Below are 23,854 nucleotides of genomic sequence, written 5' to 3' on the forward strand. Positions count from 1 at the left end.
AAACTTGAATACTTTTAAGTTGCCTAGTAATTTAAGTTCCCAAAGGTGGACTGGAATAGTATTTGGTATTACATTTACCTAAAAAATTATATTTTTGGCTTACAGCAGAATGATGCCTCAAAACAAAAAATAGTAACCAAAATAAAACACACAGAAAAGTGGAATGGGTTTAATTATTATAACTTTAGGTAGACATCCAAATTAGAGCTCATATTTTGTTATTTTTAATTACTTGTATTTGTTATTATTTTTTTTTTTGTGATGGAGTCTCCCTCTGTCATCCAGTCTAGAGCATAGGGGCTGATCTCGGCTCAATGCAACCTCCATCCCCTGGGATCAAGCGATTCTCTTGCCTCTGCATTCCAAATAGCTGGGATTACAGGCTCCCGCCACCGTGGCCGGCTAATTTTTGTACTTTTAGTAGAGATGGGTTTTGCCATGTTGGCCAGGCTGGTTTTGAACTCCTGACCTCAGGTGATCCACTTGCCTTGGCCTCCCAAATTGCTGGGATTACAGGCATGAGCCACTGTGCCCAGCCAGAGCTTATATTTTAAACTCTTTTTCTGTGAATTCTTTTCCTTAGACTTGTTCTTTAAGGTGAGATGACACTTTGTACTAATTCTTAAAATGAACCCTTCCCCCAATTTGAAATATGTGAAAATAGCTGTTTTGTAATATGGACCTGCAAATAGTATCTTGTGGTTTGGGGGCTGTCGCAATGTCAACCTCCAGTGGAATGTAGGTCGCTGCATCAGAAGAAGGTAGAGGAGCCAGGGACTGCAGAATGTATTCCTTTCCTTTTGTTTGAAAATAGTAAAGTTCATTTGTGAAAAAAACCTGCCTTGTCTTTTCATACTAGCTTCTTTGAAATGAGCAGTAGGCTGATTGGGGGTAGATATTTATATATACTGAAACATTAAGGTTGATGTAGATGAGAAAACAGTGGTGCTTTCGTTGAGGGCAATCTGCACTAAACACTTTGACTTTAATGATAACTTTCTGCCCGCTGCCACCCAGGCGTCTTTCTTGTGCTCATTGGTTTGAGGGTGCATTCCTCAAATAAGAGGGGCAATTCAGGTGAAAGTTTTCAATGTTCCTGCCCAAGGCAGCCTTCTAAAGGAAGTTCTCTTGGTGATGACCATCACATGATTGCCACGGGAATGTGTTTACTACACGATCTGTTGATACAGGTAATAAAGAACACGCTGATGACTTTTCCCCACGAAATCTCTGAGGTCGGTCTTTTAGTAACCTTTGAGATAATAATTTAATTCACGCCTCATAGAAATTATGTGTGCAGTAGGGCCTTGGTAGAGATTGACATTTATATAAGGTCAGTATTGGTTGACCTAGTTTGATCTGGCCCTAGATTTATAAATGAATGAATGATCTCCCCAGAATTAGGAAGACATGACAACAAAATTATGAATTCATCATTACTTAAGTACTGCAAAAGTCATGCTCTTAAACTATAGCATGTTAGAGTTGAGACAAGGCCTCAGTATCTTCTGTCCTCGGCTGGTTGGAGGAAAAAAAATAAATGTGTTTTAAGTCTCAGGAACCTGTGTGGTCCTCATGCTTGTTAAATCCAGAATGGGTCTCTCCCTTTCTCCAAAGATGAAGTTTGGCCTTGGGGGGATTCTGTGTTGGGAGCTGCAGTACCAGATGCTCCTGCTAGTTTAATAGAAGAGATCAGGAAGAACAAACTGGCGAGTAAATTGGACAGATACAGACACAAAAGACTTCAGATAATTGGAAAGAAATTTTGCAATCAGGGCATTTCTGCCACCAAAGCAGAGGTATCTTGGGATTATTCTTGTGCTGGCTGTTGTTGAGGTCTTACGTTAGCACTGGGGATGGAAGATAATTCCTGTATAGCCATAATATGGGCAAGTCACCAGTATCCTTTAAGATGACAAAATTCAAGTTCTAATAAAGACAGGATTTGGGACATTTTTTAAAGAGAGGTGCTGGGTGTGGAGAGGGAGGAAGTCTGGTTTCTGATAAGTACTCCTCCTCATTTTACAAGTCTCTGCCTGTCGTGAGAGAAGTATTATTCCTGGAAATGAAAAGCATGGAGGCAGAAAATCCGTTGCTTTAAAAACAGATAGTGGATTTTTGCACTGCTGGCCTAGCTGTTGATCTGTCAGTCTTGGTAACTGAAACCCTGTCTATGAGGCTGTGTAACATCTCAGATGCTCAGCTTCAAATCTGAGATCACAAACAGGGTCCTAAAACAAAAAGTTTGTTAAATGCCCAGTCAAGAAAATGGAGCTACGGAAAAACGCAAAACAGAAAAATAAGGTTTGCCTTACAAAGTGTTCATACTTCATTCTTAGACCTAGTTGCTAATGACATTCAGTTACCTGAATTATAAAATAAAGGGGTACTACCCAGTTTCATTAATTGCGTTGTATCCAGGGCTTTGAAAGGAGATTGGATATTTCATTAATTGATTTTTGAAATTGAGTGTGGTCCTGCTATTAACCATGTCTTGGGAGTTCCCACCCTTGAAGTTGAAGGCATCCTCTGAAGCTTAGAATTTTTTTTCTTTTTTTCTTTCTTTTTTTTTTTTTTTTTTTAAAGAGACGGAGTCTCACTGTGTCACTGAGGCTGGGGTGCGGTGGCATGATCCTAGCTCACTGCAACCTTGAACTCCTGGGCTCAAGTGATCCTTCTGCCTCCGCCTCCCAAGTAGCTAGGACTATAAGTACGTACTACCATGCCTGGCTAATTAAATTTTTTTTTTTTCCTAGAGACGAAGGGTCTTGCTATATTGCCCAGGCTGGTCTTGAACTCCTGGTCTCAGGCAATTTTCCTGCCTCAGCCTCCCACAGTGTTGGGATTACAGGTGTGAGGCACTGTCCCAGGCCAGAATCTTTGAATTTTTGACTCTAGTCTTGAAGGGATGGAACCTGCCCTTCTAGTGTTTCACTTTGGGATAAAGCCCGAAGGCTCAGAGCTCACCTGTAATCTGGTGGTGGTAGACTGATGTGTCCATCCTGGGTTCAAAGTTGATGTTTATTTAGTAAAAACCTGCCAGGCCTCAGAGGGGAGTTAGTCTGTGAATCTCCTCTCTGTGTCTATTAAGGGCACCTCATGTGTTTCATGTAAAATCCTTGTAGGGTAGATTCTCTGTTGGAATGCAACTGTTAGATTGTTTCAAGGGTTGGACTCATTTTCCTTATAGTAACTTACTTAGGAATTCATACAAGTTAAGGGCTTCAGCTGCTTACATTGTTTCCCTTTGTTTGGAAATAGTTAATGCACTCTTAAAAACTGATTGACCATCAGGGTGTCATTCTAGTCTAAGATTTTAGTTTAACAATAGATATATAGCGATTGAAAGTTGTGATGTATTAACTCTGTTTTCCCTAAGATTCATCTATTCAGTTGACTTTTTTATCCCAGTACTCTCTTCGGGATTGATCATAGGTATTAATTGGCACTAGCAGTTTACAGATGTAAGAACTGAGAGTTCGATTACCTTTTGGATTCTCCCACTTAGCAACTACAGAAATTTGCTTCTGTCTTACTTTACTTCTCTAATCATCACTGTTTTCTTCATTAATCAGAAATGTAACCGTGGTGTGGGTGGCGTTTCTTTTGTCTCAGTAGCTCTCTGATTTTTGTTCTCTTTGTTTTTCTTTACAGAGCACAAAACTTATTGACATGAGTCTGGAATTTTGAAGTAAGGGCAGTCATGCTAATATTGTGATTTTCCATATTTGTGCTTTGCATGTAAAGTGACTTTTTAACTTTTAATTTTTAATTATTATGGGTACATAATAGTTTTATATAAAGTGACTCTATTATGAGTTTTACGTTTTACAGGATAAAACCTTAAGACTTAATTTCATACATACATTTCAAAATAGGGCATCAACTTGATAGAAAAGTTTTCTTTTTCCTTAAGTCAATAATATGCTGAATAAACTTTTGAATGCAGAAAATAAAATTCTGAACAGTATTATAAATTAGAAGATCAAATGGCTATGTTGGTAAGGTTAGTAACAGGTGACAGATTTGGTATTCACACCTATTTGTCACTAGTCATGTCTTTTGACAGTTATTCTTCAGAGCAATTAGATTAGCGCATTACGCTTTCGGTTTTAAGAAATGTGCTTCAAAGTGAAAGGTAGTTAATGCTTACCTAATTGCTAAAAAGAGCTGTTATTTCTTTTAAGGAAAATAATTTCCTCTTGTTTTATATTATCCGGGCGCAATGGCTGAGTGAAATTAATTGTTAACTTGAAACACATTTATTTTCTATGGATGTGAATATTCCCAGGGTACATTTGACACTTTGATAATACTTAATTGTGGATTAGGTTCACAATTCTGCGTGATATGTTGAGATGCAAGTCAGGGGAGCCTCTTACATTTATAAAAGTTCAATTAAAAGAAACTCATCATTAAGATGGCAGGAAATAAGGATATAGTTTTGGCATTTGAATTCTTTTGTGTATATGAATTATTTTCTTCATCACTCTCATAAATTAATGTGGAGGTCTGACCAGTATATATTTTTATAAACATTTTTTCCTGTCCCCAACTAATGCGAATAAACTGAGCTTTATTCCTGCCTGACCCAGTCGTTTACTTTCTATGGATAAATAGTATTCCTTGTTATTTTCAAGGCTGATGTAACAACACAGCTGCTGGATGCTTGGCATTTCTGCTTCTGGTGAAATGCTATTTGTGCAGATTTATCTGATCCAGATGTGTGACCAGCAAGCTACATTTCTAATTATAAGGACAGCCAAATTCCATTATAAGCACATCATGGGATTATAGGGCCGGGAGTCATCCTGAGAGGACATCTAGTTCATTCTCCAGCCGTTCAGCAGGAGCACACTTCGTAACCTACTCCAGCACTGAACGAAGCAGCAAAGAATGTTCCACACATGTATAGGCTGAACGTGGAATCACTGGAATTGTAACTGGAAAAAGAGACAAGTCCCTCTGGTCTGGCCCTCTTGCTTTGTGGGTAAACAGATTCCGGCCCAGAGAAGTTTGACTTAATGTGGATTTTTATGACTCTTTGCCTAGAACTTAGTCTTCTTTTCTCTGAAGTCAGTGCTGAGGGAGTGCAAGGGTAGAAAACTGGATTGGAAATGCCAGTTTCACATCCAGATGTAGCTCTCTACTCATTTAGAAGTAAGAGGTAATGAATTAGTGAAAGCTAGATTCCGTTGAAGTTTATTAAACATTTCTGAAACCCAGTATGGAGCGTGATATTTCATGTCTGTATGTATGTTTGTGTGCTTTAGTGATAAAGTACAGAAGAAACTAGGCATGCTGTTAGGTTTAGAATGTTTGCAAATGTGGTGTGTAAGCTTACCAAGAACAACATCTCAGAATAAATAAGTGATTATTTAACTTGATTTGATGTTGTTGACTCTGGGTTTTGATTTTACATTACTTCAAGTGATAGTTAGCCTGCCACAGTTTCATGGATGTTGGGAGAAGACAAGGGGTTCCTGTACCACAGAAAAACAACTGTATTACTCCTGACATACCAAATAGTGTAAACTGTTGTGCCTAGAACTTACTGGCATGCCTATGTTGGTTCATCCTTGCCCCCATGTCCCATAGGGGTGATAAGGATGGAGCGTGCAGATGGAGCTGCACACACTTTGGGTTTGCGTTGCTGCTGAGGAACACTAAACTCGTAGAATCCGCTGCTTTTATAGCATGCAGTAAATGAACTTGCTCTTTGTTCCAAGGGGGAAGATATTACCTCATTTGTCTGTTCAGGTTGCTCACTGCAAACATAACTTTGAGAAACGGCCTTGATACAAGATGGCAGGATATGTAGAAGCATGAGAGACCTATGGAGGGGTATCTCACAATGATCATGTCCTGTAATTACGACAATCAAATAAAACACTTCACTAGCAACTTCACAGAGAATACAAGACATCAGGTAGTTGGTAGGAAGCAAATTCATAATAAAAATGGTAAGTGCTGAATAATTAGAGTGAAGATGGGTGGAAAATATGAAGAACTTGATTTCTTCTGTATATTGACATCTTCTTAGACTTCAGGATGTAGTCAGATTATAATAAAAAACACACACTAAAATCAGGAATTATAAATCTTGTTTCTACACTGTTAAATCTATTGATCTTTTTGTGAAATGAAAGTATAGTAGCCATGTGGACCCAGGCATAGGTTTAGTTCTGTTTCTTAACTGCATTGTGACTTTAGTTTATTTTTTGTTTTAATTATGAAAGTTATTTATATTCTTAGTAAAAAATTGTTTTTCAGACAATAGAGAGGTATAAAAAAGTAAGAGCCTCTCCTAGAGGTCATGGAGGTTGCCACAGTTCTGTAGCCTTTGGATTAGTCAACATCAGAATGGAAGGGAAAAAATGATTTTAGTGGCTACTTGTTACTTTGGAAGGATCAAAGTGCTTGGGACATTTACAAAGTATGCTGGGCTGGGTGCTGTAGCTCATGTCTTTAATCCCAGCAGCTTGGGAGGCCAAGGTGGGAAGATTGCTTGAGGCCAGGAGTTTGAGACCAGGCTGGGCAATGTTGCAAAACCCCATCTCTACAAAAAAGTAAAATTAGCTGGGAGTGGTGGTGCACGCTTGTAGTCCCAGCTATTTGGGAGGCAGAGGTGGGAGGATCACCTGAGCCTGGGAGGTCAAGGCTGTGGTGAGCTGTGATGGTGCCACTGCACTCCAGCCTGGGTGACAGTGAGAACTTGTCTCAAAAAAAAAAAAAAAAAAAAAAAAAAAATACACACACACACACACACACACACACACACACGTATATTCTGAATCTCTGGAAAGATTTATGAGGCAGTATTATGCTTCTACCATTAAAACAGTGTTATTTTCACTTTTGTTCACTCAAATATTTAGCTAATGGTTGTCCTCAACATAAGTTGGGGCTACATAGATCAGGTAACAGTATCTTTATTTTATGGATAAGGAAATGGAGACATTCAAAGTCAATTTGTCCAGTTACATGGTTTGGCCATGTTCGGCTTCTTATCTCCTTAGAAAAGATTTTGGCCCCAAATAAAACTTTCATAAGGTAGGGGACGATGTAGTTAGTGCTCCTGATTTCAATTACTCTGTTCTGTTTTTTAAAATACTATGTATCATTTTCTTGCATACTACATAATTTACTTATATTCATTGTTTCTTTCCCCTTACGAGAATGTAAACTTAATGAGAACAAGAATTTTTGCCTTTCTTTTTTTGTCTTGGGCACTGGTGAAGTTTCAGTTTCTGGAACAGCATATTAATCCATAGTAGGTGCTCCAGCTCCGTAGTAAATTTGGTGATGAAATGAATCAACGTGTGGTAAATATGTGGTGCTACAAGGAGATGAAATCATCTCTTTGATCTTTGATTATGTTTTCAACTTTGAGCAAGTAGTGGGACATCTTTGGATGATACTGCTTGCCTCATTTGATTTGATCAATGAGATTGAATTTGTAAAGTTGGGCTTCAGGATATGGCCTACAGATTTTTTTTGCATTTGGTTTTGTACAGTGTTTTAAAGACTTTGTTTGCAAGCAACATTTAAGAACTCAGGGATTTCATGTAAAATAAGATTTCTAGCTTTTTTGGTTTGTTTGTTTTGTTTTTTTCTTTAGAAACTGAAAGATCTGGCAACACGGCCTGCATTCCTGCATGGTAGTGAGGGTCTCGAACTAAATAGCAGCTCACTTGTTAAGAAAGGGCATTTGCTCTCTAGTTTACCAGTCCCCCTGACTGTCTGTTGACTCTTGATACTGAAGCTGGGTTGTCAGTTGCTTTTTGCCATCTTTTACATTCTTTAATTTTTAAATATGAAGAAATATTCAGCCATATTTTTCAAAAGGAAATAAAAAAGGAAAGGTTGACCACTTCACTCATCGACACTCCATGGCTCTTGTTAGGCAATTGAAACTTGCAGCTCCTTGATGTGATTATCTAAGACTTCTGCTTCTTTGAGGTCTAGACTTTTTATGATTACAGTTATGATTGCTGATGGTATGCAGAAGAGAAGAGATAGCAATTCAAAGGAATTAACCTCAGTGCTTTGACTGTGGAAGTGGTAACATGGAATGTGAGTCTGGGGAAAAGTGCTTCCTTTGTTGAACTATTAATGCATAATGGATTCCGATGTTAAAAGTGCATGGCCACATTGCTTGTTTCTTAGCTACACATTGGAAGGGCCCTATGGGTGTATATATAGTCTATTCCAGAGAGTTTTTATTTTTATGTTTGTAAAGGTGGCAGAAATTGCAGAAGATTTAAAAAATATTATTTGTAAAAAGTGATCTTTCATCCAGGAGAAATGAATGCTTGAGATTTGTTGTCTAAGACCTAAACAATTAAGCTCGGGGCCAGGCGTGGTGGTTCACACCTGTACGCCCAGCACTTTGGGAGGCTGAGGCAGGAGGATCACTTGAGGCCAGAAGTTTGAGACTGGCCTGGGCAACATAATGAGTGACGTCTCTACAATAAATTGAAAATTAGCTGGGTATGGTGGCAGACACCTGTATTCCCAGCTCCCTGGGAGGCTAAGGTAGGAGGTTTGCTTGACCTCGGGAGGTAGAGGCTGCAGTGAGCCATGATCCTGCCACTGCACTTCAGCCTGGACGACAGAGCAAGACCTGGTCTTTAAAAAAAAATAAAGTGAAAATCTCTGGATTCCTTTTAATATAAAGAACAAATGGTATATGCTTCCAAGGGCACGTTGGAAAATTGGCAATTTCAAGCCATGTTTAATGTGTTTAACGTATTTTGTTATTATATGGATAAATTAAATTGTACAATTAGTCCTTTAGACTCATGAATTGCCTATTTGATTATGTGACTCTTTATGTAAAAACTGGGCTGAGTTCTTATTTAAAGGAACTATGTAAGTGAAATGCTAATAACATTTCTTATTTTCATATAATCTTTATAAAATTGGGATTTCACATAATCTCATTAGGAGAGTTGAATTAAGTTGTTAGAACAGAGTTATCCAAAAGGCATTCTCTAGTGAACATTAGATCTTAAAAATTTGTGTGTTCAGAAACGTTCGGTCTTGGGGAGATTCTCAGTGTATATTATTAAAAGTTCTTTGAAGTGTAGTGTTAAAGAATTTCTAACTCTTCAGCTCAGAGTTTCTCAAGCTTGATAGAAGTTTTCTACAGAAGATGTATTAGCATGTAGCAGAGTATTTTTCCTATGTCACATACCTTAGAAATTTTCACCTGGATAGATTTATTAAAAAACAGACACCACATGTAGTGAGTTCCTGGCTTCATGTGGTTTCTCGCTTTTCCTCACCTTTACCAGAGTTTGTAGTTCCATTTCTCCCAGGCCACTGCTGGAGATGGAAGGAAGCTGCATGCTCAAAGCAGTGTAGATTCCAAACAGAATGAGAAGGATAATTTTGAGTCATCTTTCTTTTGTTTAGAAAATAAATATACCTTTTTTGAAAATAATTGATTTCCTATTTTTAGGTAATGTACTTCTAGTTAAGGCACATAACTTACCTTGCCTGTATTCTAAACTATCATCTTGATGGAAGCCATCTTTTTCTTCTGCTGTTGGTCTTTTAGAGACCTGCTGTTATTCACATGGATAATACTTGTTTTCTCTGTGAGCCGTAGTACTTGCCAGGTTTGGGACTTCTCACATAGAGGCTAATATAATAGGGAAAGACAGTGGGATAATTAACATTTTGGAATTTGATAAGTAAGAGTGAGTGCATATGTGTGTGGGCGTTAAAAGAGCTTATAACTTGGTTAGATTTCATTTCTAAACTTAGGTGGAAAATATGCTTAGAAATTTGAAGTGATTTGAGAAGCAAGAGACCTTATCCTGCCATTAATCAGTGGTGTAACCTCTGAAAAATAAGGGATGAAATAGATAATCTCAGAGGTGCTGCTGATTAAAAAACATTTTTTTTTTTCAAATTTCATTGCAAATTTTAAATCCTGATGTTGCATTTTTAAAACTTGTATAGGTTGTAACATGCTGGAAATGAAATCAAACCCTCACTGGGGAAAAAATTAATGCTGATGTAAAAATATGATTTGGAATCTTTGGTATTTGCCAGGGGCTATAAGAATGAAATGGTTCTCCATTTGTGATCTTTCTGTAGCACGTGAAGGCTGATGGAGAATTTGAGAGCCCTAGCTCTAGATCTCCAAGTAATTGGAGATCTCTAAATAATTAGAAATCTGCAAGAGCATATAGTCCACATTAGCAAGAAATGAGAATGTACCACTTTGGTTCATGGATCTTGAAGCTTTTATCATTCATCACCTCAGCCATTCGGTTTTTTCAGAGTAAGTAATATACTTAGAACCAGGAAATTGCTTGCCACATCTTGTTCCTGGAAAAGCTGACAGCCTAAAAATGCTTATCATTCAAGGTGTGACCTAAATGAGTGTTGTACAGCTATTGTAATTTTTCTGTAAAGTTATGTGGCTAAACAAGGTACTTTCTAGGGAAAATTTCTTCAAGTAGGCCTTTATTTATGACTTTCATCCCAAATTAGCAAAACTGCTGTACTGGTACCACAGAATTTCATATTAGAAGGGAATTTGCAGGTAGTCTAGTCCAACCTTTTTATGTTGCAAATAAATGTAGACTGAGAAACCTAACCCATGCAGCTAGCATACGTAACAGAACTGAAACCCAGATCTCCAGATGGCCACCGCGGTCATCTTTCCTCAGTATCATGTGCGTTTCAGTCAGTGTCTCTAGTGCTAGAATGAATCCCTTGTAAAATGTGTTTTAAATTAAATGTAATATCCATATATCAAATCACACAAATCTGTACCTTCGTAATTATATTTTGAAATGCAATTGATCTGCTGAATATAAATGTTTGAAATGTTTTGTACATAGCTATTACATTTCTTTAAACTGTATTTTGTAGGATGTATATTTCAGTGACAATACACATCCTACAAAAGAGAATGGTTTCATAAATTAATTGATTTAAAAGTAGGTGCCAGTGTTACACTTTTTTATAAATAAAAAGATAAATTTTATGTAGTGAAATCTAAAAAAAAAAAAAACAAACTGCAATTGATCGTTTAAAAACTACATTTTAAATAAATTCTACAAAAGGTAGCCATTATGATTGTATGATTATTTGTGTTGATGGTACTCTCCTGTGGAATGTGTGATGCTTAAAATGATTAGCTTGTACAAAAGCTATAAAAATAGTAATAGTTTTACTCATGTATCTAACTGTCAGACTTTAAAATTTACAAAGAATAGCCAAATAATATTCAGGGTTGTGTTTTAAGTGATAAGTTAGCTTTCTATGAGACAAAAAAGGCATTGACAAGAGCACTGACTTGTCATGGTATTGAATTTCACAGAATTAGTTTTGGATAAATGGGATTTTCAATGTCCTGTGAGCTCTCAAAATTCATAGTGAGCAACTAATACCCACAGGACAAAGTAAAATTTAGTTCAGCACAAATTGTTAATTATTTAATTTGCAAAGTAAAATTATTTAATTTGCAAAGTAAAAGTAAAAATTAGTTCATCACAAATTATTATTATTACTTTACTAATTCTTGTTTCCGAATTAAATATTTGAATCAAGAATGTAGGAAAACATCTTTTAAAATGTGTGTTATAGGAGTACAATATAAAACTAGGGGCAAGATATTTTACCATAGGATTTTCTTAAACCCTAGAAAAAACAGTAAGAATTCATTAGGGGTGAGGAAATTTCCTTAGTGAATGTTGGAAACAGGATAAAATGTGGCACAGCTGTCCGCAGAGGTTTGGAGGATTTCCGTGGGAAGATCAGTACTGAGTCCTCAGTTGATCGAAGGTAGGGGACAGCACTACACATACCATGCGCAAATCGAATGTAGGGTGTATTAAGCCCTCAGAAGTATGAAGATTTTAAATTACTGGGTGGGTACAAAAGTAATTGTGGTTTTTGCCATTAATATAATTTCAGTCATAGCACTATCTTAATATCTCTGATAGAAGCCTCTTAGAACATTAAAACAATCAAGATTCTAATAAGGCTGTCTTGTGAAGATCAAGGACATGGAGGTTTGAAAATCTCAGTGTCGATTCATTATTTAAAAATCTGTTGAATAGCTCAATTACAAAGTCAGCCATAAGTGGAAAACTATATATCCAGGGTCTGCACAGTGCCAGCTGCATAAGATACCAAGTAAATGTTTGAACAACTGAGGGAATGAATTCTCAGGTCGGCCATCTCAACTTTTTATGACGTTAATGACAAATATGATTTCCACATAGATAATTCATTTGTATCAGTGTTTTGGGTGTGATATCTGTCAGTTGTGATGGCTGTTATATGAGTTGAACAGTTGTGCTTAATCCTAATATCTTAATTGTTAGATGTTGCTTTAAAATTTTTAAAATTAGTCAATTCTGAATTTCCAGATATTAATATTATCTCTGAAATGTTGAGTGAATTAGAAGTGGAAGCCAGAGACTTTTGTCTCTCCAACTTCTCCAACTTCAGATGTGCCTCCTCTTTTCTGTTACTGTCGTTCCTCAGAAAACTTGAGCAGGTGGGTCCTCCGTGCTTTTTTCTAACCAGTGGATGGCAAATATGTGACGTGCATCTCCCGTCTCCTTAATCCCATGACCTTGACAGCCATCTCTAATTATCACTGAGTGAGGGCTGTGAATCTTTCTCAACTCTGCACTCGAGGCAGGCACCAAAGTCAGCTGGAGTGGGCATATGAGAAGAAACCTAGGGCTGTGACATAACACAAAACAAACAACAAAAAAGAAAGGTAGGGAGCTGGAGAAGGACTTGTGCTTAGGAACACAGAAATAGTTCTTGGTGGGAACAGGATAATCCAAGTTTCCTGCCTCTCCAGAGCAGTACTCTTTATCACTTTACTTGCTCATGGAGTGGGATAGGATTGTGAAAATGAACTGAAATGGTACCCTTTCGGTTTTTTCCTAGTACTTCGGATCCAGCTCACAAAACTAAATTATTCTTTACCTTGTGTGATCTGGGTGCTGAAGAGAATACAGATGGAGCATCTGCAATTTGAAAATCCAAAATGCTCCAAGATCTGAAACTTTTTGATGACAGGATGCCACAGTGGAAAATTCCACACCCAACCTCATGTGACTGGTTGCAGCCAAAACTTTGTTTCATGTACAATATTATTTAAAATACTGTATAAAATTATCTTCAGGTTATGTGTATAAGGGTGTATGTGAAACAGAAATTTCATGTTTAGACTTGGGTCCCATCCCCAAGATACCTGTATATGATACCTCGTATTATGTATATGCAGATATTCTAAAATCTAGAGTTCAGATCTGAAATCTGAAACACCTAGGGTCCCAAGCATTTCAGGTGAGGAATACTGAACCTATGTAACTACTTTTCATCCCAGTACTTTCTTCATTGCCTATGAAGAGTTTGGGAAATAAGTAAAACAAGGATGGGCTTGGGGAAGTGGTGGAGAGAAGGAGTAGAATATAATAAAACTATTCTGAAGTACTTGGGAAAATATTTTTTAAGTAGTAATTGTTACAGATATAAGTATGTCTTATCTGTTAAATACAGCAGGGAGGATTTCCACCTGGCAGTGCTGTTGAAAGTTTTAGCTGTATTTAAATTTCTTGTTGCAAATGCTTCTTTTCATACATTTAGGGGGGCCCTTTTTCTCCAATTAATTTAAATTACCAAGGTTTCGCTCTATCTATATAATTTTAAAATGTGAAAAGAGGCAGTACATGTGGAAGAAAAGGTAGGTATTTTCTCTTAATTTGCAGATATATGAAAAAATATGATTAGGAATTATAGAAGTCAGAATTTTGAAAGTAGATTGACGGATGAGCATTGTAGTATCAAGCACTTTGTAGTTTCCTAGTGTTCTGAAAAGTGTGTGTGTATATACTGTGTGTGTGTGTGTATGTGTGTATGCATGCATGTTTGTGTATGTTTGCTTTGGAGCATCTTAATTTTGGCTTTATGAAGTAACTTTGTCACTACAGTTGCTAAAACATATAAGAATACATATTCTTTTAACAGAATCCATCTGTTAAATGTGCTGCCAAAATTATCTTCTTCAAAAGTGGCTTTGATTTGTAGGAAGTACCTCTTCACATACATTTTCATATGGAATTTGTGTTTACTCATCTTGATGAGTACTCACTAAAGAGAAATGGTCAAAATCGTGTAGCTTCTAGTAATATTACAGTGCCCTGACTATTTACTGGGGATGGTGTGTGTGTGTGTTAGGGAGGTGAGGGGGTTGGGGAGTGCTATAATGGATGGCTTTAGATTGCCTCAAATAAGATTGTAAATTTGATTATGAGTCAGTTATCTGTTCATTTCATGACCATGCACGGGGCCTTTAACCTTAAGTTTCTCTCAAATGCTGTCATAAAGTCATCATTACTGATAGAAAAAACAATGCACATTTCAAGTGTTTACGATAGTGGTTGATAGTATCACCTTGGAGTAGAGGAAAGCAAACCTCCTATGTCAAACAGAGCAGCACAGAATGCCAGGTCCCCATGCAAAAGCTCTGTATGGATACCTCAGCAAACCTGGAGATCCAGGAAGAGATTCAAGCTAAAGGATTGACTTTTTGAGGATCGGTTAAGGAGTGCATCAAATACCTGAGGCCCTGTCATATGCTGGACTCGACCTTGTGTTAGGTATACATTTTCTGAGCCTTAACAAAAAGATTCTTCTTTAAGTTATTTAGCTTCCCCACACATTAAGTGGGGGAGAAAATTGCTCAATACACATTATTGTATGGATATAAAACATGGACTGTATGGAGGAAAGGCTGTTTGCCTGGAGTCTTTCTTGAGTCTCTCTCAGAGAGGCTCATGATTTCAGGTAAGGGAGAAAGTCTAGTCGTTACCCAGTCCATCATCTTCCTTTCATGCATGAGGATAGGAAGACCCCAAGGGTTCTCCTATCCTCATTGTGAGAATTGTTATTGTGACCCATAGTAATCTTGATGTAGCTTTAAGTAGCAAGACCTAGACAGAACTGTGGGTGTTCTGGAAAAGAGGAGAGAGTAGCAAGAGCAAAAGCTCAGCAACGGTCTCTGTGCTCCCCAGCATCAGGACACTGGTCACATGGGAGGGTTGTGTAGGGCAGAGTAGGAAATACATTAGATTTTTTTGTTTTGTTTTGTTTATACAGTGTCTCACTCTATTGCCCAGGCTGGAGTGCAGTGGCATGATAATGGCTCACTGCAACCTCTGTCTCCTGGGCTCAAGTGATTCTCCCACCTCAGCCTCCTGAGTAGCTGAGACTACAGGTGTGCACCACCACACCTGACTGCTTTTTTATTTTTTGTAGAGATGATGCCTTTCTATGTTGTCCAGGCTGGTCTCGATCTACTGGGCTCAAGCGATCCTCCCACCTTGGCCTCCCAAAGTGCTGGGATTACAGGCATGAGCCACCACGCCTGGCCAGGATCTTTTTTTGAGACAGGATTGTTGCTCTGTTGCCCAGGGTGAAGTGCAGTGGCATAATCATAGCTTACTACATCCTTGAACTCCTGGGCTCAAATGATCCTCTCACCTCAGTATCCCCACCACACCTAGCTAATTTTTAAATATTTTAGAGAGAGAGTCTCTTGCTGTGTTGCCCAGGCTGGTCTCGAATTCCAGGCCTCAGGCTGTCCTCCCTCTTCAGCCTCCCAAAGTGCTGGGATTACAGGCGTGAGCCACTGCACCTGGATGGAAATACACTGGTATAGCCTTTAAGGTTCAGAAAAGATCAAAGGCAGTGTTAACTTTAGTGTACTCAGGAATCTCCTGGAGAACTTAGTGAAAAGGCACATCACCTGCTCTTTCTGTTCAAAGGGAGGATATCTAGGCCTCCCTTCAGAGATTCTGGTTTAGTAGATCTAAGTGAGAATTGAGGGATCTGGATTTTTAAACAGCTTTATTGAGAGATATTTCACATGTCATACAGCTCATGCATTTAAGGTGTAAAATTTAATGTTTTTAGCATATTCATGGTGTTGTGCAACCACCACCACTAGCAAATTCTAGAACATCGGCAGTGTGCAACCACCACCACTAGCAACTTCTAGAACATTTTTGTCCCTTCTAAAAGAAACCTGATAGCCATTGGCAGTCGCTTCCCACTGTCAACTCCAGCCCCAAGCAACCACCAGTCTACTTTCTGTCTCTAAACATTTGCCTATTCTGGACTTTTCATATAAAGAGAATCGTACATTATGTGGCCTTCTCTAACTGGCCTTTTCCACTTTGCATAATATTTTCAGGGCTCATCTATGTTGTAGTATGTATCAGTATTTTATTCCTTTTTAAGGAATGTATCCATTCTATGCATCCATAAAATGGGTTCATTTTTGTGTGTCCATTCTTCTGTTGGATGGTTTCTCCTTTTTGAGCTGAGTAATGCTGCTGTGAATATTTGTGAGGAATCTGCGTTTTTAAACAAGCACCTCACTTGATTCTGTTGCTGATAGTTCCTGCACGTATCTGGAGAAACTCTAACCTGAATGGTTAGTGTTGTAGAATGACTCCCCTACAATGCTAAGTCCTCTGTTCCCCATCTCTTATGAGTGCTTCTGCTTGAAGAATCACTGGTCTATGAGCGAGTGTGTAGTGGCTTAGTGAAAGTGAGGTTCCAGAACTAAATTACATGGTCTGCATATGCAGGTTAGAGTGGACAGAAGGGAGATGACAGGGACAGTAGGCAGGGTAAATGGGTCCTGTACTTTTTCAGAATCTAAAAGTGACTTGATTATTCCTGAACTAGGGTGCTGCTGCTGGTGGTGATGATGGAAAGGAAGGGTCAGAGGTAACAGAATTTATCAAAAGAATACTCTCTTCAGTAATGGTGATTTTAAAATACTCAGCAATTTTTGTTTTTCCTCGACTCAGACACAGTTCTGTCTAATTCCCATCTTATCTATTCCTATCATCCTGTTGTTCCAAATAAATGTATTTTTACCAACTGTTTGAGAGAGGAAATCCTGGGATAATTAGCTGAAGGATACAGTGTAATAAAAAAAAATACCAAGTTTTGATATTTTGAAGCCTCTGATCTACTAGGGATAGATAGAGTACAAGCCTGAGTTAGAGCTGAACGTCTCGGAGTTCTTTTTCAGACTTGGGATTCTGTGATATATTCTGACACTAAAAATAGCTTCTAGGAGATTGACAGTCCCCACCACCACTGCCCATTGGTGCCACTGGGCCTAGAGTGAAGGGCCTAGAACAGCTTACATTTTTCCTGAGAGCTATAGCACAGCTTTTAGAAGAGAGACTGTCATAGCCAGTGACCCATATCAGGTACTCATAGAGAGGGGTTTTGTTTAATAGGATTACCCTTGACTAGATATGCATGATCTGTTTCACATTTTTCTGTTAGATTATTTGACACAGATGTGATCAGGTTGCCCTTAAGATGCTCTTTGTTCTGTCTACTATTTTTCCCCTCTCCTAATACAAGCATCATTAAAAAAATCTTGGAGCATTGATAAATGAAAAGATTCTTCTTTCTACCTACTTTATCAAAATCACTATGAACACTTTGGTGTATGTTCTTCTAGACTCTTTTCTTTGTGGAAAAAAAACAACAACATATACCTAGTTTTGCAGAGTATCACAGTGTATACTTCCTTGTTAACCTGTTATTTCCCCCTACAGTGTGTTGTGAGCACCTTCCTATGTTAGCAGATTGATTTCTACAGCATTTACAGTTGGCTGCAGTCTTGTGTTGTGTGGATAAAATAGCTTCCAACTTTTCACTATTTCAGACTGTGATGTATGTTTTCATACATTGTTCTAAAATATCTTAAGCCACATCTTGCCAGTCTGGTTCTCTGTTAATTTTACTGGTAACAATCCAACCTAGATGCTCAGGGTTAAGTATTCTGGGGCAAAGTGCCCTTGAACTTCGTTGCTGGTACATACATTCATTCTGCTCATTGGTTGGGATAGGTTTATGGTTGTGAAATAGGTGCTACAGACAGTTAACATAAAACATCCTGTAGCTCTCAGAAGATAGAGAATACACCCTTTAACTTTCAGAAACTTGCGTACATGTAAACGTAGAAATAAGGAATTGCATTTTTATTAATTCATGGAATCCAGACTTCATAATGGGTTTAAATAATTCTGTTTAAAATATGTGCACACAATCTAAAAGCATTTTGTCATTGTAACCTCATATCATATAAAAAGAAATTGTGCTTCTGAGTGCCCAATGGACATACCTGTTGTATCATCTGTTTTTCTGGTTTATTCCCATCTTTCTGCCAGAGTCCAGGACGTCAGAGGAGAATTTTGCCATCTTCTCTGAAGTAAAATGTGATTTAGGAACCAACTTGCTTATTTTTTAAAGTAATGAGTATTATTGTTATGTATCAAAAAAAATAGGCAGATTGATTATAATCTGTAGCTCTCTAACTGTAAATTTCAAATAGAAAAGCAAGATTGAGAGGAAATATATCATCATTTTAACAGTGGCTATTTTTGAGTAGTGAGATTATGAACAATTAAACTTTCTTCTTGCTTTTCTGTATTTTCAGATTTCTAGAGTGAACATGTATTATACGCTATAATGCATAGGAATGTGGGAAAGAAAATATGGGCCAATTATTTTTAAAAGGTATGGGATGAGGGCGGGTGGGTTGGAAAGAACTCATAAAGATAAGAGTGGGTAGTTACTTTTCCACTGTTAAAGATTGAGGCTTGCCAGCTCCTAGGGAAATCTCCGGCCCCACCCTGTACTTTTCAAGCAAGAGCTTTTGAAGTCTTTTGTGCTAGTTAGAGACTAGCATAGTTAGTAGAGCTAAGTAAGTATGTAACAGATTCTATTATTAGGTTTATCTTTGCTGATTCCCATTTGATTGACAGAGAGTTCTCCACCCAGAAAGTTTGATTTGTTTTGGCAGTTGGAAGAGGATTTTATGGAGCACTTGTTATCTAAAAAAAGTAAGGCTGTGGAACCTGCTTCCCCCACCCCCTCTTTTTTAGCTGTTTGGGTTGGTCCTAGTGAGCATGCCTAATCTTGGGATTACTCAGCAAGCATGACCTTAGGGCTGGTCTTGTAAATGTTATCAAATCTATTACTTAACCACAGATGTTCTTCCATTGTTGTGTCCCACAGCCAGAGTTGAATGGTGATGATTAGTTCTGTGAGACTTGGGTAAAACCTGTCTTCTTTAGGTCTTTTTGTATGTGGTGGTTTGAAAGTATTTCCTCACAAAAGTTTAAACAATCACATGGTGCAAAAGTAAATAGAATTACATGATTTTTAAAAAAAGTTAACTTGTATCGTTATACAAATTATAGATGCTCATTGTAGAATATTTTTAAAAATGTCACAAGTTCAAAAGAAAAATATAATTTATTTGTTATAATGTTATATATAGGTTAAGCATTAACATTTTGGTTCCATTTCATTTCAGTCTTTTAAAAAATTCTGTGTACATATATAATCTGACTGTGTAACTTGCACTAAGCATTGTATTGTGAACATTTCCTCATAGTCTGGTTTACTTTTTCTATGTTGTAAAAGCGACTTCCTGACACTAGTAAATGGTATTATTTATGATGGGCATGGGTACACATATCTTTTATTTTACAGCTGCTGCCTTAAGTAGAATTCCAATAAACCCATGAGATGTATGTATTACTCGTGATATTCTTTATTATTATGCCCAAATTGATAGATTAGTAGAACTGGCAGGAGCATTGGTCATGGAATTCAGTCCTTTAATTTGAGAAATGATCCTTTGAGCTAGAGCTGCAGGAAATTTTTTTTTTTTAAAGAAATGAGAAAAATAAGCCAGAAGAGTTGCCCTTTGCCCGATATTATTAAATTATTTAATGGCCTTGAGATAATCACTGTTGGTAGCAGCTGCCTCCTTTCTTGTCCAGGTTGGGAAGTTGGGTTATTGAGAATTTAATTAACACATTTTTTTAAAGAACCACGTTGTACTTCGTTACATACTCAAGTATGGAGGAAAAAGTCAAACTGAGGCTAGTAGTTTAGTATTGAATTGCCAAAATCTATGTATTAATTTCATTTTTCATTCACCAGTTGATTTGATGGCATGTCTAAGCAGTCACCATTGTCTTGATTTCCTGCATGTACCTGTACAGAAGTCATTGTTAACGTGATACTACTGACAGTACATGCTTTTCTAGTTGAGGAGTTAACGTAATAATTTTTTGGCTTTGCAGTTAAACACAGTGGTCGGTATTTAAGGTATTTAAGGAACTGGTATTTAAGGAATCAGTGGAGTCACGAAGTAATATTTGAGGTTTGATTTTTTAAAAATTGCACATTAAATATTAACACCTTTCAGTTGGCTTTGAAAAAAACAGTAGATACTTGGGAGTACTTTGCAGAATATTTGAGAAAAACAATTACGGCTTAGTTTTTTTTTTTTTTTTTTTTTTTTTTAAGAAAACCAAAGCAATAGCCTGAGAGATTATCTAGAAAAATGAAATGGAATTGTTGAGTTTCCCTTTCACCTTGGGAAGAACTCGGGGGAATGGTTGTGAACAACACTGGCTTTGTTGACCCTGAAGTGTAGGCAGTTAGGGCCTGTGAACATGGCATTTATAGTGGTCCACCGTCCTTGCTGCCTTGGAAAATTCTTTCTGGAATGGCAGAGGTGCTCTTTGCAAGGCGTGCTTCCTGTGTGAGTACCTATTGTGGAGTCCTCGGTTGAATGGGAGGTTTGTGAGAAGTGGTTTCCCACCAGCACACAATGCTGCCTCTCGGCAATGTAAATACACATTCCACTCAGGGTCAGGCTAACAGTGACTGGCTAGAGCAAACGCCTTTGCAAAGAAAGATATTTTGGAGTTCCATTTATTTATAGCGGCCAGTGGAAAATTAATATGCTTGTTAAATCTATTTTTAAAAATGAAAGGGAAGTCTCTCATCTAACTGTTTGCTGAATGCAAATCAATTAGCTGTGGCATATTTTCATTTTGCTAATTTGTTGCTCTAGGAAATGAATTTCAATGTCCTACTAATTCCTTTGTCTATATTTGAAACTTGAGGTTCTCATTTTAAAAGTTCTCTTTATGCCTCGGAAGACTACTTTTGGGTTCTTTGATGAAAGGCATAAATAAATGAATGACCCTAGAAAATACTGGATCAAATCATGGCGGGACTTAAAATGGGCTCATTGAGCAGTAAATGAAGGTCTAGAGATCAGAGCAGATAGGATTCTTCCTTGAGAATGGCAATACAATATTATTTGTCGTTACTTCCTTAGTGTTTGATCATTTGCTTTGTATCTGGGGCATGAGTCTGATTACAGGAAAGATTGGACGGGAATCCCCATCTAACAGGCCTGGATTCACGAGTGCCAAGTCCCTACCTCCACTGTACTCTGCTGACAGCCCCAGCAGGAAGTACCTGGCCCCCAACATCAGTTTTCTTAGCCCTCCAGCCTACTTTTCTGCTCTCATGATTTACCAAATGAATTTGCCTCACAAATGTTCTGTAATGAGTGTGACATAAAGTCCTGGAGAGACACATCTGTGATAGAATTAGAATACCTCTTAATTTGGATTAACTGGTTCTTCCTTCAGACCCTGTCAGGTGAACTGTAGTTGTATAATAGAAAGTGTAAAGGAGGGACAGCAATCTGTTTTTTTACGTTTTTACATATAACTTGTTTGTGTGGAGCAGCAACTCTCAAAATGTCGTCTGGGGGACCCTTGGGTACTCATAAGACCCTCTTGAGGGTTCATGACATCAAAGCCATTAATAATCCTAAAATGTTACTTGCATTTTTCATTCTCCTGCTTCTTTGAGTTTACCGGTGACATTAACTGAAAAATATTTTATGTGTGTCTTTTGTGTTCATCATATAAGGAGTACTAAAATTGAATTGGAGAACATGCCTTTTGTACCAAAGCTGAAATTTAAAAAGATTTTTCTGGAAAAATTAAAAAACCCATTAATGAATTCCTTAATTTAGAATTTGCATAACTTCAACACAAAAGAGTGTCTTGCACAGAGGAAAACCTAAATAGGTATTTCTTAAATAAATGGGTGTAGCTGCCTACTTTTTCTTAACAAATTGTATTAGTATAAATTAATGTCATTGTTCACAGGCAGTGTTTGGAACATAGGCAAAGCACCATGCTTTCAAACACTAAAATTCACCTATTTGTGTATAAGCCATATATATACCAATTATCATTCTTATCTATTAATTAAAACAAATCTCCTTAATTCTCTGGTGTGCGACATCTGTCGAAAGAAAATATTTTCTCTAGAGAATTTTGCATTTTTATGTTTTCAAAACGTTTATCTGAATTAGTAATGTGACTGTATACATATTTTATATTAAAATTTTATCATAATGAGCTAATCTGAAATGGTAAATAGGTACTCCCTTACACGGTGTGTCTTTGCACCTGCTAATTTGTTTCTTTGTTAACTGTTGTCATTTCATGTGAAACATGAAATGTTTCGGTCTCTTCTGAGCTCTAAGTAGCACCTGGTATTTGCTTTATGTTCAGTCACATTAAGTGAAAAACAAAACTGCTTATGAGAATGTCATTAAATGTAATATTTCTCAAGAAATAACTTGCCTTTAGGAAATACAAAACAGTTCTAAACTGATTTTCAGTGTTTCAGACAGTGTTCTTATTGATTTCCGTCCCCCCAACCATGCAGGAGTGAGAATCAGATAATTTTTTGAAAAAAATATTTGAACCAATATCTGCAATGGCTTATGTCAGAAATCCTTGAAATATATATTTAAGTATAAATAGGAACTGTCAGTGATGTTTAATGGTACAAGTTCTTTTCCTTATAATGAATGTTTTATAACATCTATTCAATTAAGCAAAACTGAGTGTGTCAAATAAACATGATTGAATTCTATACGAGATGATTAAAGAAAAAATTTTAGTATTCTCCTGGCTGATCAGAAATGAAGGTTAAGGCATGGGGTATGTTTTGAAGGCAAATTCACCTTCTGTAACACCTGTCAGATTTCAAAGTCTAGAAAAGAGGCCACAGCTGGGAAACCAAATTTAGATATTGGGGCTTATCTCAGATGAAAGGTTTCGTAGAGCATGGAGGTCTGTTGACTTTGCATGGTATTTCGTCAGAAGTGTCCAATGCGGATTCGTTTTTAGTTAATCGAGTATAACATTTCATCGTAATGCCATTTAACCTTATGCCTTTATTTCTAGAACTCTAGAATTCTAGTACAGTGCCACCATAAAGTGGGTACACAGTAAATATCTGGTTAACACAATGGTTGATTACCTTTTTTCAAGTTCTTTTGTTTGATGTCATTTTATAAGGTACTTTTCAGCTAAGTCCTTCGTTTGGAATATTGTTATTATTAAAGGGAGAAACCTTCAACCTGCTTTATACTTATTTTACAGTAGTTACTTAAAACTAATAGACTCTTGAAACCCTTTGTACCAAAGATATTACTCCAGCAGTCTCTTCATCAATAACTTCTGCCCTTCTTTGGAGATAATTTTGCTTTTGTGTTTAATCACGGCACATTTCATTAAAATCACCATGGAAGACATAACTTTAGCAATTTATAATTTGGTTTCTGCTAGTTTTTTTTTTTTTTTTTCCTCCTCTAATTTTAAACCATCTAGGCTAAATGGTAGTGTAATAGATTTGCTTAATCCTCCTTAAGCTACTTTAAAATGTGCTCTAAAAATTATTAAGTCTGTATTTTGGTAAGGAAGCACCAAAAACTCAACTGTAGCCTTTGTGGAGGGGAACCAAGCACTCCTTAGGAGGGAGATGTGCTCTTGTGGGTTGTCTTTGAAAGTTACCTTTTGATACCTTTTCTGTTTTGTACCATGTGCTTGTTTTATCTAGTCTTTAAAACTCACTAACCTATATATAAATT

General features: G+C 37.3%; 1 protein-coding gene across 3 annotated transcripts in view; it reads left to right on the plus strand.

Annotated features, from left to right (window-relative positions):
* Positions 1–23,854, plus strand: part of FNDC3B (fibronectin type III domain containing 3B) — a 363,872-nt gene that overhangs the window by 39,583 nt on the left and 300,435 nt on the right. Inside the window, exon 2 of one of the 3 annotated variants that reach the window (XM_045385094.2) lies at positions 3,655–3,691. The exons of the other annotated variants lie outside the window; for them this stretch is intronic. The gene's annotated coding sequence lies outside the window, so the exon portion shown is untranslated. The remainder of the gene's footprint in view (positions 1–3,654; positions 3,692–23,854) is intronic. 3 annotated transcript variants of the gene reach the window in all.

This window comes from Macaca fascicularis, chromosome 2 (genome assembly GCF_037993035.2).
Source record: "Macaca fascicularis isolate 582-1 chromosome 2, T2T-MFA8v1.1".
Taxonomy (NCBI): Eukaryota; Metazoa; Chordata; class Mammalia; order Primates; family Cercopithecidae; genus Macaca; species Macaca fascicularis.